This window comes from Pogona vitticeps, chromosome 1, assembly GCF_051106095.1.
Source record: "Pogona vitticeps strain Pit_001003342236 chromosome 1, PviZW2.1, whole genome shotgun sequence".
NCBI classification, from domain to species: Eukaryota; Metazoa; Chordata; class Lepidosauria; order Squamata; family Agamidae; genus Pogona; species Pogona vitticeps.
The window spans coordinates 72,607,938-72,620,556 of NC_135783.1; the positions used below are offsets into that span (position 1 = coordinate 72,607,938).

General features: G+C 39.7%; 1 long non-coding RNA gene across 1 annotated transcript in view; it reads right to left on the reverse strand.

Annotated features, from left to right (window-relative positions):
* Positions 1 to 562: 562 nt before the first annotated feature.
* Positions 563 to 12,619, reverse strand: part of LOC144585930 (uncharacterized) — a 36,922-nt gene continuing 24,865 nt past the window's right edge. The window contains exon 2 of the long non-coding RNA XR_013540561.1: positions 563 to 5,756. This is a non-coding gene — a long non-coding RNA (uncharacterized LOC144585930). The remainder of the gene's footprint in view (positions 5,757 to 12,619) is intronic.

A 12,619-nucleotide genomic window follows, 5' to 3' on the forward strand; every position in this document is an offset into this window, starting at 1 on the left:
TAAGTTTACTGTAAGCTGCTTTCTGAAGGCTCGTCTTAATGAGCACAATACAAATATATAAAGGAATATATATACTACTCCTCAGACTTACTTTTCTGGCTATAGTAATTGCAGATAATGTTCTAAGAACATTGTGAAGGTGAAAAAATCACTCTGTTTGGAAAGTCACCACATTTCATGAGCATGCCAAATTTGTATTCCTAATGATGTCTGGTGACATTGTTAATCCAGTTTCCTCACTCTGCTTCTCCAGTCAATCCTTTAAAACACCTCTGATTTATGAATGTTGGAAATCGCTTCTGTGTCAACAGTTTAAAATGCCAGGACACAAGATAAGTCAGGTACCAATCAGTGTGCCCTTATCCAGGCACAGACAGAGTCAGGGGACAGTGCACATCCCTAATGACAGTATGAGGATTCTAAGAATTGTACTGCTGAGACTTCTCCGGCCTTTTAAAGTTAATAAGTAACTTTTGCAAGCTCTGTATATTCACTATGTTTGCGGCAAGTATAACTACAGCACAAAGTGTTGACCTTGACACTTGAGGGCAGACTCCTTAAAGTTACCAAATTTTTTTTATAATTTTCAAGGCATGTAGCAACCAATGATATGAAGAACAAATGTCCTGTTAACTTCCATAGGGTTAGGGTTCACAGAGGACTTTGAGGATCAATTAGCCCTTCGTTCCTATTTTTTAGTTTGAAATCCTTGACAGCAAATGGTATTTGCCTGCATAAAAACAGATTAAAGATCAAATGAGGGACTTAGAACTTGGCTCTAGAATCTTAAATTATTTGGTTTAATAACCACTTAGCATGCACCGACAGTGAAGAATGTTTAACTTTTTCCTTTGCAAAATGAAATTATAATGCTGGAATGGGATTTGGTGATATTCTGAAAAATTAATGACCATTAAGAATGGCAGACATGTGATGAGGCAAAGAAATCCAAGAGTATAGAGCTTTAAGCTTTATGAAAAAGTTGGAAGCATTACATGCATTGTTCTTTTAAAAGTTGCACACATTAATCTGCCACTTAGACAAACCTCCTCTTAACTTACACCTTTCAGTGTCCAAAGATTCCACTGGTGATATAACACAACCAGTCTGAGCATTCTCTCTCTCTAGAAGGGCTGTGACTCACTGGCCCTTGCTTTACTCCACATTGGAGCTGGGATTATGGGGCATATAGCAGAATAGGGCATTTTATCTATAACAACAGACAGAACAAGAACCTCCTTTTAAAATTTTTTATCACATATTTCTTTTTACACAGGGAGACCACTGTGTTGTGAGCATTCTCCAGAATCCTGAGAAGGGCACAACAGGAAAAAACACCTGGCTACAATATACTTCTAAATTCTCCCTCTCAGCTACTGCAGAGTCTCAGATTTCCCAATAATGAAGAATTTTCTCCATCTTCAGAGCTGCAAACTGAAAGGAAGACTTTCACGAGGAAGCCAGACTTGTTTCTGCTTGCTCGTTATTTACAGGTCATGTTTACAATATAACACAACACATTGGAACATGTAACACACTGTCGGCAAAATATAGAAATGTGTGTTTCTGTTATTGCATGGAGTCCTTTCTCCCTCCCCCCAAAATGAAATTTTCTGTCACATTGTCATAATTCTTACAAGAATGTAGTAGACTTACATGCTATTTTTAGTATTCAGGAGCCTGTGTGTTTTTACAGGTCAGAGATTTCTAATGTTTGTAATTGGAATTTTAATTAGTTCTTTCAAGTTTCTAATTTTGGAATTTCCAACAAATAGCCAGTTACACAGGGACTGTTACAGAAGAGAAGGAGTGATAATTATGAACATTTCTGGCTTGTCTCCATTGGAATCATGGTTCACTTCCAAGTGTCATTTCTGATCTTTAGTTAGAACATAAATACATCATTTCAGGGTGTTCAGCCAATTTAAGAGCTTGGTTGACTGAATATTCAAAGTCCTTTCATTGTAAGGAATGGGTACCATGTACTGCACGGGGCTGTTTTCACCATGTTGTCACAAAGGGAACTCCATGTGATTATAGATGAAAAACATTTTTTTTAAGAAAAGGAGGGGTTGTTGAAAAAATCAAAACTGAGATTGCCAATGTCTAAACTAATGGGAGAATTAGGAGGTGAGACAAATAGTGATGACAACAGAAATTTTTTTAGATCTCACTGAACAATTACAAACCAATGAATCACTTGGTACAAATGTTATCTACCCAAAAGTTTAACTAAAATATACAAGATGTGGCTAAGCTTGGTCTCTGCACCAGAAAACTTGAGATCAAACAATGTAACACCAGTTTTTCATAAAAGGGGAAGAAGGAAATGCAGGTAATTACAGTACATTTTTCCAAGCAATGTGATAATAGAAATACCTTTACAGCCTTGACAGTTTGTGGCCAGATTAGGCAGAGTTTCCATTCAGTTTTTGGAGTAGTGTGCTATCACTGCTTGGTTCATGAGCCAGTCTTAAAGCATACTTATCAATTGCTTCCTTCATTTTGATTGGCTAATCTAGGCTTCACAGGACAGAAGTCTGAGATTTCTCTCTTGCAAGGACATAAAGTAACTACTACTGTTTTTACTGCCAGGTCAGTGGCTGGGGACCCAAGAAGCAGTAACCTAGCATCTTTTTAGGCCACACAATGTTCCTTGTCCTCAGCGCTGAATAACTACCTCACCACCAATGGTTCCTTATCACTCCACAGAGTGACATATAGGCTGCCACAGGGTTCTGTCCCGTTGTTCAATATCTTTATAAATGACTCAGATAAAGGTGTAAATGTGATGTTCATTAAATTTGTAGGTGGCATGTCTGAGCAAGAATGAAACTGGGAGTAGTAGCTTATGCTTCAGACGATAAATTCAAGATGGCCCTAACACTCTGGGCCAGAACATGAGTTTCAACAGGGAAAAATGTAAAGTTTCACATTTAGGGAAAATCAGATGCACAAATACAACATGGGTGACAGTTCGCTAGGCAGTATTGTGGATGAAAAGAATCATGGGGTATCAGGTCAGGGAGTCTGATACTGGAACATCTCCTTAAGAGTCTTACAGAACTTTATAGACCATCCAGGAAAATATCACAAACCTCTGTTCATCACAGCTGGCATTTATCCCAAAAGAGGGTTAAGTCCAGAATGAAATCAGGCAATCATTTAAAATCACATCAAAATTTGTCAAAAAGATATGTCTTTTTATTGTTGCATTGATTCCCAGCAACATCAGCTTGTCTGATTCTATGAGCTTTATAGGTGCCCGGGCTGCTTGGACCCTCCCCCAGAACCAGCTGATCCACTTACTGCTCACCATGTGGTGTGCACGGCCATAGTTGTTTGCATTGTACCAATTGCGGAAGCAGCCCAACCAGTGCTTCCTCACCTCTCTGTGCTGCTGACCGCTCATCATCCTGCCTCCTTGCCAGAATAGTTGGCCATGCAGGGAGGTAGGGAATTGCTGGCAGGGCTACTTCCACAATTGCTGCAACATGAACAATGATGGCTATGCACACTGTGCAGCAACTGGTAAGTGGACCAGATAGTTCTGCACGGAGGAAATGTGCACTTGTGGTGCTGATATTTGTATTCATCTTCCCAGGAGCTGAATATGAATATCTCATGTCCACAGAGAATACATCTCTAAAATACATCATTATAAAGTAAAAAAGCATTATAATTTGAAGCAATTTTTAGCCTTTAAGCATATTACTGGGCACAAATGAAAAAAATATATTAAATAATGTTCTCATCTAGCCAAGCCAGCCAGCCAGTCATGTGCCATTTTGCATGTATGGAGGGAAAGGTGTTGCCAGTTTCTGGAAATGATGATTGCTGCTGTGCTACTACATGCCTGCTGCTCTTTGATGTCTCGTGCCCAGCATCCTTGTTGTTGGTATCCAGTGTATATGGCATAGAATTTTTGTGTTACCTTCTTGTATTGAATGAGCTCAACATTGCTTTGTGTGTACCTCCTTATAATTACATTTCTCTCAATTGTCCACATCTCTGTCCAATATATCAGTGATCTGTTTTCCAGACCCTGCAAGTTATAAGGGTATAATGACCCAAGGAATTTTTTTAAAATAGATATCTCTATTGCTGTTTAACCTCCTTTAACTCCAAGGACTTGTAACTCAGAATCTGGCAGGGTGCTACTACGATGATAAACACTGTTGTAATTAAAATTCGCAGAAGAATTTTAGGAGGAATAAAGGCCTATACGATCTGGAACAACAAAGTGCTGTGAAACAGGAATACTATAGTTATAGAGGATGCAGGTTATAGGACCTGCAAACATCATCTTTGGTCATATTAACACATTGCAACATAAATGCATTGAACACCTTAGCCATAAACGAAATTCTTCTATAACGTTATTGGAGAGCTGGCTGATTGTTTTGCAGCTACTCTTAAATTGCAGCACAAACCTCATTTTTAAAGTACAGTGCACATTTTCAGGACAGCTTTTTCTACATCTTGAATGTTTTAACACTCTATACATATAAAATTTCACATTTTGGTAGGCATCTTGCTAAACCTGAATCAGGGTTTGATGTGGCAATAAAAACCAAATGCAATATTATACTGCATTAAGAAAAGTATTGTGTCCAGATGAAGGGGAATAATAATACCACTCTGTTCTGCTTTGGTCACACATCACCTGGAATACTGTGTTCAGTTTGGGTACCACAGTTTAAGGGAAATATAAACCATATCAAATGTTTCCAGAACAGGATGACCAAGATGGTAAAGTCTAGAAATGAAGGCGCAGGAGGATTGGTTGAGGAATTTCGGTCTTCTCAGCTTGAAGGAGTCTGAAAGGTGACATGATACCCATCTTTAAATATTTGAAGGGAAAATGGGGAAGTAAAATTGGTTTCTGAGGCTGCAGAGGGAGGACCTGAACTAAAAGATTCAAATTACAAGAAAGGGGGTTTTGAATAAACTTTAGAAGAGTTTTCTGATAGTAAGAGCTATTTGACAATGGAATAGATTATCTCAGAAGATGATGGACTCATTTTATTGGAGGTTTTTAAACTGAGGTTGAAAGACTAGCAACCAAAGATGCTTCTCCTGTGGTTTTCTTGCTTTATTGGCCTTAGTGACCTTTGAACTCTACAGCTCTATCCACTTCTACTGTTCATTGCTTTTAGAGAAACATGTGATGGGATTTGCTTCAAGTGAACTAGAAGCATGACTACATGGTTGGGATGAGTATTAGAAATGTGCCGCTCTTGTTATTTGCAAATTGATGCTGGGTATTTGCCAAAAACTCAATACACACCTGTAACTTGGACTGCATAAATATCGTAAACTATATTTTCTTCATTGCAAGCCTTATCACCTCTGCCATCTGATGTGAGAGATGTTTCCCAGATGTCAGTCTTGATGTCATGCTGGGATCAAGTGAAGGTTTTCTATTTCCTCCTGAATTTTGGCAGGTGATGCTACTTGGTTCCAGTTGTGAGCATTCATCTTCTTTCTTGACTGACAGTGATTTGTTTGTGTGCTCCTTTGCTAGGTTCTGTCACAGATACAAGCCAATGCTACTTGCAGGGCAAACACTTAGATATCTGATGCAAAGACTTCCCCATGATAAGAAAATAAAAGGAATCATCCTGTGCTGACTTCAGAAATCCTGTTTTTCAGAAATTACACCCTTTCTCCTCCTCTTCCTCCTCCTTTTTTTCTTCTTTCAGGAATGACGTGGTGACTTGTAAATATCAGGAAGCCACTGGCTGATCACTGAACTATGTTAAAACAAAACAATAGTCATGACTTCATTATGTTCATCATTCTTGAAATGTAACAAAACATTGCTTTCAAATAATTTGTGAAGGTTTAAAGCACGACTATTTTCCCACAAAGAACAAAAGAAAGAGTTTGTGTCTTTATTTGCCATCCACAAGCCTTCTGGTCTACAAGAAAACAAAAAACAAGCACACAGAATGCAATATTATTACAGGAGGAAGAAACCTAGAAACCACAGCAAAAGAAGGGGGGGATAAACACTAAAGCATGTGCGTAAATGAGCAAAAAATGATCAACATTGACACAGATATGGAAGAACAATTCAGAGAAACAAGCCAAAATGTTTGAAAGGAAGGACATGATCCCCCCAGCCTGCTAGGTCACACCTGCAAGGGATTTTTTGAAGGGAATGTGTTTGTGCCATTATTGGATTAAAAAGCAGTACTTGTTATATGAAGAACTCTTTCTGTTCTAGTAATTTATGGCATCACTACAACAGTTCTGCTAATGTCTACTTGGTTTTAATACAATATACCAGTTTTAATACATAAAATCAGTCTTTTCTTTCTTTATTCATGCACAATTAATAGATATTTATGCTCAATAACTGTTAACATCAGTAGCATTCAGAGCAGCTAACACCAAATCTTCCATAGCTGAGGGCACAGAGTACTCTGACAGATGTGAGGTTTGTTGTTCTTCCCTGCACTCACAAAGGACAGTGTCGGTGGGACAACCTTATTTTCTAAGACTCACTTTGGGTTCTGACAGTCCCACTCCATAGCCTGTTAAGTGACTTCCAAGTAACCCAGTTCTCTCTGCAGGTAGTGGCTAGACTTTCCTGGAATTTCTGGTGATTTACTACATTGGGAACAAAATGAAGTATTTTGCATTTAAAAAGAGGCAACCCCCAATCTTTCCCACCTTTATTTCTTCTTTCCTTCAATGTTTCCCACTAAATTATGATTCCAATATGTATAATACAAAATGTGAGACAAAATATTTATTTATGCATACTGCCACACGTCTGTTCTGGGCCTTCAAGTCAATTCTACTTGATGAGCCCAGTAGAGGGGTTTCTTTTCCTGAGGTATGTGAGATATTTAAGGGGTGGCTTCACCAGTGCCCCCCCCATGAATTTCTGCAGCCAATCAAAATTTGTACCCAGGTTTCCTGCATCCCAGTGTGACACTCCATCTACTACACTGGCTGTCATTTGAAGATACTGAAATCCTATGTGGATCAACATAAGCTAAATACAACTTCACAGCATGAAATGCAGATAGCTCATGTATTGTTATTGTTGAATATGCTAGCTATTAATTTATTAAATCGTATCCTACATTTTCTCCAGTGAGTTCAAGGCAACATACACATTGTTTCTTGATGTTTTCTATAAAACTATAGTATTACAGCCAAAACTCTGCTCACAATCAGTGTTTTATGCCAAGAGATCTGAGAGCCAGCTTGAGGTTCACTCAGCCTACCATTCTTCTGAGGTTGGTAAAATGAGTACCCAGCTTGCTGGGGGGAAGTGGGGGAAATGTGTAGCCTGTAGAATTTAAAAACTGTAAACCGCCCAGAGAGCATTTTGTTTTGCTTTTCCACATCCAGGCTCAACTGCTAACCAAGCTTGCACCTTCACCATGGAAAAGATCTTTGATAACCTGAGTTTAATATATTGGATGTGGTGCTACCACCTCTCTCTCTCTCTCTCTCTCTCTCTCTGTGTGTGTGTGTGTGTGTGTGTAGCTCAAAGAATTTAATAGTAAGACCCTGCACTGATGAATGAATGACATAAAACAATAAAACAGATTGAAGGGGAAGGGAGAAAGGAAGCAAACACAGACATTAATTCTTACGTAGTTATGACATCCTTATAATGACTAGCTGAAGTAGAACTCATTCAAAGAAGCATGCCCCTCCCCTTTGATTCTTTTTTGGAAGGGGAATCTACCTTAAAAAGTAAGAAAATGATATAAATTTGGGGGACTATAAACTTATTTTTTTTCCTCCCTAGAAAGTAAAATGCATCAAGGCTATTTATCACATGAAAAAGTTACAGTTCTACCAGTCATTATGTTACATTGTAAGAGAACTGTGTTATGCCTTTGTTACCTCCTCCAAAGTATTACGTGACGAGTAATGTCTTTGCTTAATACATTACTTTCCAAGCTCTGGGACTGATTGGTTGTAGTCATGGTTCCAAACATAACTTTTCACTTATCTGGCAGTTGTTCCTGTCAGCCATAGCAATAGCAAATGTGTATAAAAGTTTGGCCCTACATTGACCAGCCACTCTTTTTAAAGTTATATAGCTAGGTATACAAAATTGCCTGATAAGCTTCAAGCACTTGTAAAATATAAAAGATGGATTTTTGAGTTGCTTTTATTTTATATATATATGTGTGTGTGTTACAAGATGCTGTTGTTTGGTTGCAAGGAAATAAAACAGCTCATGGTACATACACCCTGTGGAATGGAGTACATATCTTCTAACTGTGTAATACTTTCATTGCAGAGTACTACTGGGTTCCATCATTTCTAATCAGCACAACTGTAATCTTTCATTATTTTTGAAAAAATAGTCTTGACCAAAGGAGTGAGTTGTTGTTTTTCCTTTGACCCATGATTTGGAATAAAAAACAAATGTCTTAATGGCTGCAAGGGACAGCCTTTTAGTGTCAGATTGTTCCCATCTTAAATGCCCAATCAGATACAATTCCTAAGATTAGAATCAATCAGCTGTGGAGTTCAGAGCAGGAGGACTGAGTAAATGTAGGAAGGGCTGAGGCTCAGTTTCCTAGCAGAATCAAAGAAGTCTGAAGGACACCATTATATTATTTGCCTTAGCTTTCAAAGGTTGAAGTGTTTGAGTCAAGGCTATCTGAAGGAAGAACCTATTGCCATACAAAAACTTTTGAACCCTCAGGCTATCCATGATAGATCTCTTCTGAATACAGAGTTGGGCTAAGGTGAAGAAAAAGATGTTTCCCACAAAGGCTTTTTTGTTCCACTAAATCAAAATTTATTCCTATTATCTCTTTTTCTTGATCTCCTTCTGTTTTTTTTTAAACTTTCTTACAAAAGTAAGTGGATCTCTTTTTTGTTTCAGGAAAACATATAAAATAAAATGTTCACTATATAGAAATCCTTTTGTAATTTACTCATAGTATTTCAAATGCATAGACATTGAGAGAAATGACCTACTACTAGCAAAAATGTTTACCTAGCTTCTGGTGGAGCCCTATCAAATGTTGTGGAAGTTTTAATGGCTTCATATGTAAAGAAAGAAGCAGCAAGTCTAGATGTATATTTTAGATACAGTGATGCCTCACTTTACGATTGCCCCGCATTACGACAAAACCGCTTAACCACAATCAAAACGATGGTCTGAATGGGGGAATTTCGCTTTGTGATGATCGGTTCCCTGCTTTGGGAACCGATTCTTTGCAAAATGACGTTTTTCGAACAGCTGATCAGCGGTTTCAAAATGGCCGCCAGGTGATTAAAATGTCTCCTCACTGTGTTTAGGGACGGGTTCCTCGCTATACAGCCAGCGAAAATGGCCGCCGTATCGAGGATCTTCACTGGACGGTGAGTTTTTACCCCATTGGAACGCATTGAATAGGTTTCATTGTGTTTCAATGGGGTTTTTATTTTTGTTTTACAATGTTTTCGCTTAACGGCGATTTTCCTGGAAATATATCAGAAAGATATATCTTTCAATATATCTGAATATATCTGAAAGATCCAAGATATTCAATGGAGCTCCTGTTGCCTTCCCCCCCGCCCAAGATGGTAAACCCTCTATGTTTTTTCTCTGTAGCAGCACTTCAATTGCAGAACTCTCCTCTAGGAGAAATCTGGCGGATCCCATCCTTTTTGAGCTTCCCATCCTTTTTGAGCTTCAGCTAATCAAACAATAAACCCAAATATCTCCCCTGGATACTCTAGGGAGAACCCACAGGGAGGTAAAAACTTAATAGGGATGGGAGGGGCGGCAACAGGAGCTTTACCATAGGACACCAAATTTAGAGGGTATGCTCTTGGCCTGCTGGCCTAGCCCAATGCCATTAAAAATAGGTAGCCCAAGCCTCCAGGACAGGCTCCAAGAGGACAAATCAGTAATTATCACTAAATTGTATCTTTCTGGGGCAACAGAAGGCAGGTCATCCTGAGGCTTGGCAGAGCATGCCGCTTACTCAGACAGATAAGAGGTGGTGTCCAGATAAATGTTGATCTACCTATTCATGAAGGGACGTGGTGGCACTGTCGGCTAAACCGCAGAAGCCTGTGCTGCAGGGTCAGAAGACCAAGCAGTCGTAAGATTGAATCCACGCGACGGAGTGAGCTCCCGTCGCTTGTCCCAGCTCCCGCCAACCTAGCGGTTCAAAAGCATGCAAATGCAAGTAGATAAATAGGGACCACCTCGGTGGGAAGGTAACACCGTTCCGTGTCTAAGTCGCACTGGCCATGTGACCACGGAAGATTGTCTTCGGACAAACGCTGGCTCTATGGCTTGGAAACGGGGATGAGCACCGCCCCCTAGAGTCGAACACGACTGGTCAAAAATTGTCAAGGGGAACCTTTACCTTTACCTTTACCTATTCATGAGAAAATGAAAACTCCTCTTCTAGAGCGCAGATCTATGTGGGGCTAGATAGGCCAGGTCTTTAGACTGAAAAGCCACCTAATCAAAGTGTAATACGCTGATATCTCTCTCTCTCTCTCTCTCTCTCTCTCTCTCTCTCTCTCTCTCTCTGTGTGTGTGTGTGTGTGTGTGTGTGTGTTGTTTTCATAGCTCTCACACTGTTCCTGATCCCCTCTCAAAAGAGCCACCATGATGGTAGTCAGAAGAAGATAATGAAGAATAAGATGATTGTTTACAACTAAGGTTCCAATGGCACAGATTATCATTGAAGGGTACTAGGTACCCTCTTCCTATCAGAGATGCAGAGACGTTAGCCTTCTTTGGACCCCTGCTACTTGTAGAATTTAGCAGTCAGCATAGCTAACGCCATACTTGTTGACAGATTCTAGGATTTGTAATTCCCCAAAAGGAAGTTTCTCAATCGATATTCCCTACACATTTCCCTCTGGCTTCATCTGGCCCTTTTGGTTTCCATGGCAATCTTTGTTCACCAAGAACAAATAAATTTCACCACCACTCCGCCCCAGCACGTGATATACAGGTATGAGGGTAAACATGTACAGAATTTTAACTGAACCTTATTCAGAAGGGAAGAAGATATGGAGAATTCCCACATCTTCCTTCTGTAGAGGTCATAGTTCTTTTAATATATTTAATAATGCAAAGATGAATTTGTTCTCTTGCCATTACCAGTGCATGATGGGAGAGAAGGAAGCCAAAAGCAGGGAAATCTCCCATTCCTCCTCACTACTAAACCTAGGAAAGGCAGTGGAACCTCAAAGTGTATTCAAATACACTAAGCACTAACATTCCTGATTCTGAAGTTCTCACAGAGTAATCAAGAAGGTACAGACAAGGTATTCCATAGTTGCATTGTTAAAGCACATCATTGGCTTCCCTAGCATTATACTGTGTATTTTGATTCACACCATACCACCAAAATCTCTCCTAATTCCAAGCCCAGACTGAAGTATTTTAATGCCTGAGGTAAAGAATGGGATCAACCCTCTTTTCATAGTACCTACAAAAGGCAAGTAGGCTGGCAGTTGAATCGTATGGAATTAGCACAGCCTATATAATAGCTGGCAGAAAGTGAGGAGGAAATAAAGAATCTCTTAATGAGCGTGAAAGAGGAGAGTGCAAAAAATGGTCTGAAACTCAACATCAAAAAAACTAAGATCCCATCACCTCCTGGCAAATAGAAGGGGACGATATGGAGGCAGTGACAGATTTTACTTTCTTGGGCTCCATGATCACTGCAGATGCTAACAACAGCCACGGAATTAAAAGACACCTGCTTCTTGGGAGGAAAGCAATGTCAAACCTAGATAGCATCTTAAAAAGCAGAGACATCGCGTTGGCAACAAAGGTCCGCATAGTCAAAGCTATTGTTTTTACAGTAGCAATGTATGGAAGTGAGAGCTGGACCATAAAGAAGGTTGACCGCCCAAGAATTGATGCTTTTGAATTGTGGTGCTGGAGGAGACTCTTGAGAGTCCCCTAGACTGCAAGGAGATCAAACCTATCCATTATGAAGGAAATCAACCCTGAGTGCTCACTGGAAGGACAGATCCTGAAGCTGAGGCTTCAATACTTTGGCCATCTCATGAGAAGAGAAATCTCCCTGGAAAAGATCCTGAAGTTGGGAAAGAGTGAAGGCAAATGAAGAAGGGGATGACAGAGGATGAGATGGCTGGACAGTGTCATCGAAGCTACCAACATGAATTTGACCAAACTCCAGAAGGCAGTGGAAGACAGGAGGCCTGGCGTGCTCTGGTCCATGGGGTCACAAAGACTCGGACATGACTAAACAATAACAACAACAAAACAATAACATGTGATAGCTTCTTTTACCACACCATATGCTCACTGGCAGTTTTGAACTCAAAAGCAGTGCACCCAGCACTCATTATTCCACACACAAAGAGGTTGCACCTTTTCTCTACATATGTGATGGGAGTATCTGTGATAATAGTCCACAGCTGTTAAATATTTCCTCAAACAGAAACAAAGCCTAGTGGCAGATTGTTGGTGGAATTCCTACTATAGTAAGCTGGTCAAATGTTCTTCTCCTTAAGAGGTTAACATCAATGAATCAATCAGCCCATTAGAGCTCAAGATACAAGATATTTCAGTGGTGATGTGAGGCATCTCAGAGTTCCCAGTTCCCAATCCTAATTTCAAGACAGTTATCTAATTAATTATAAT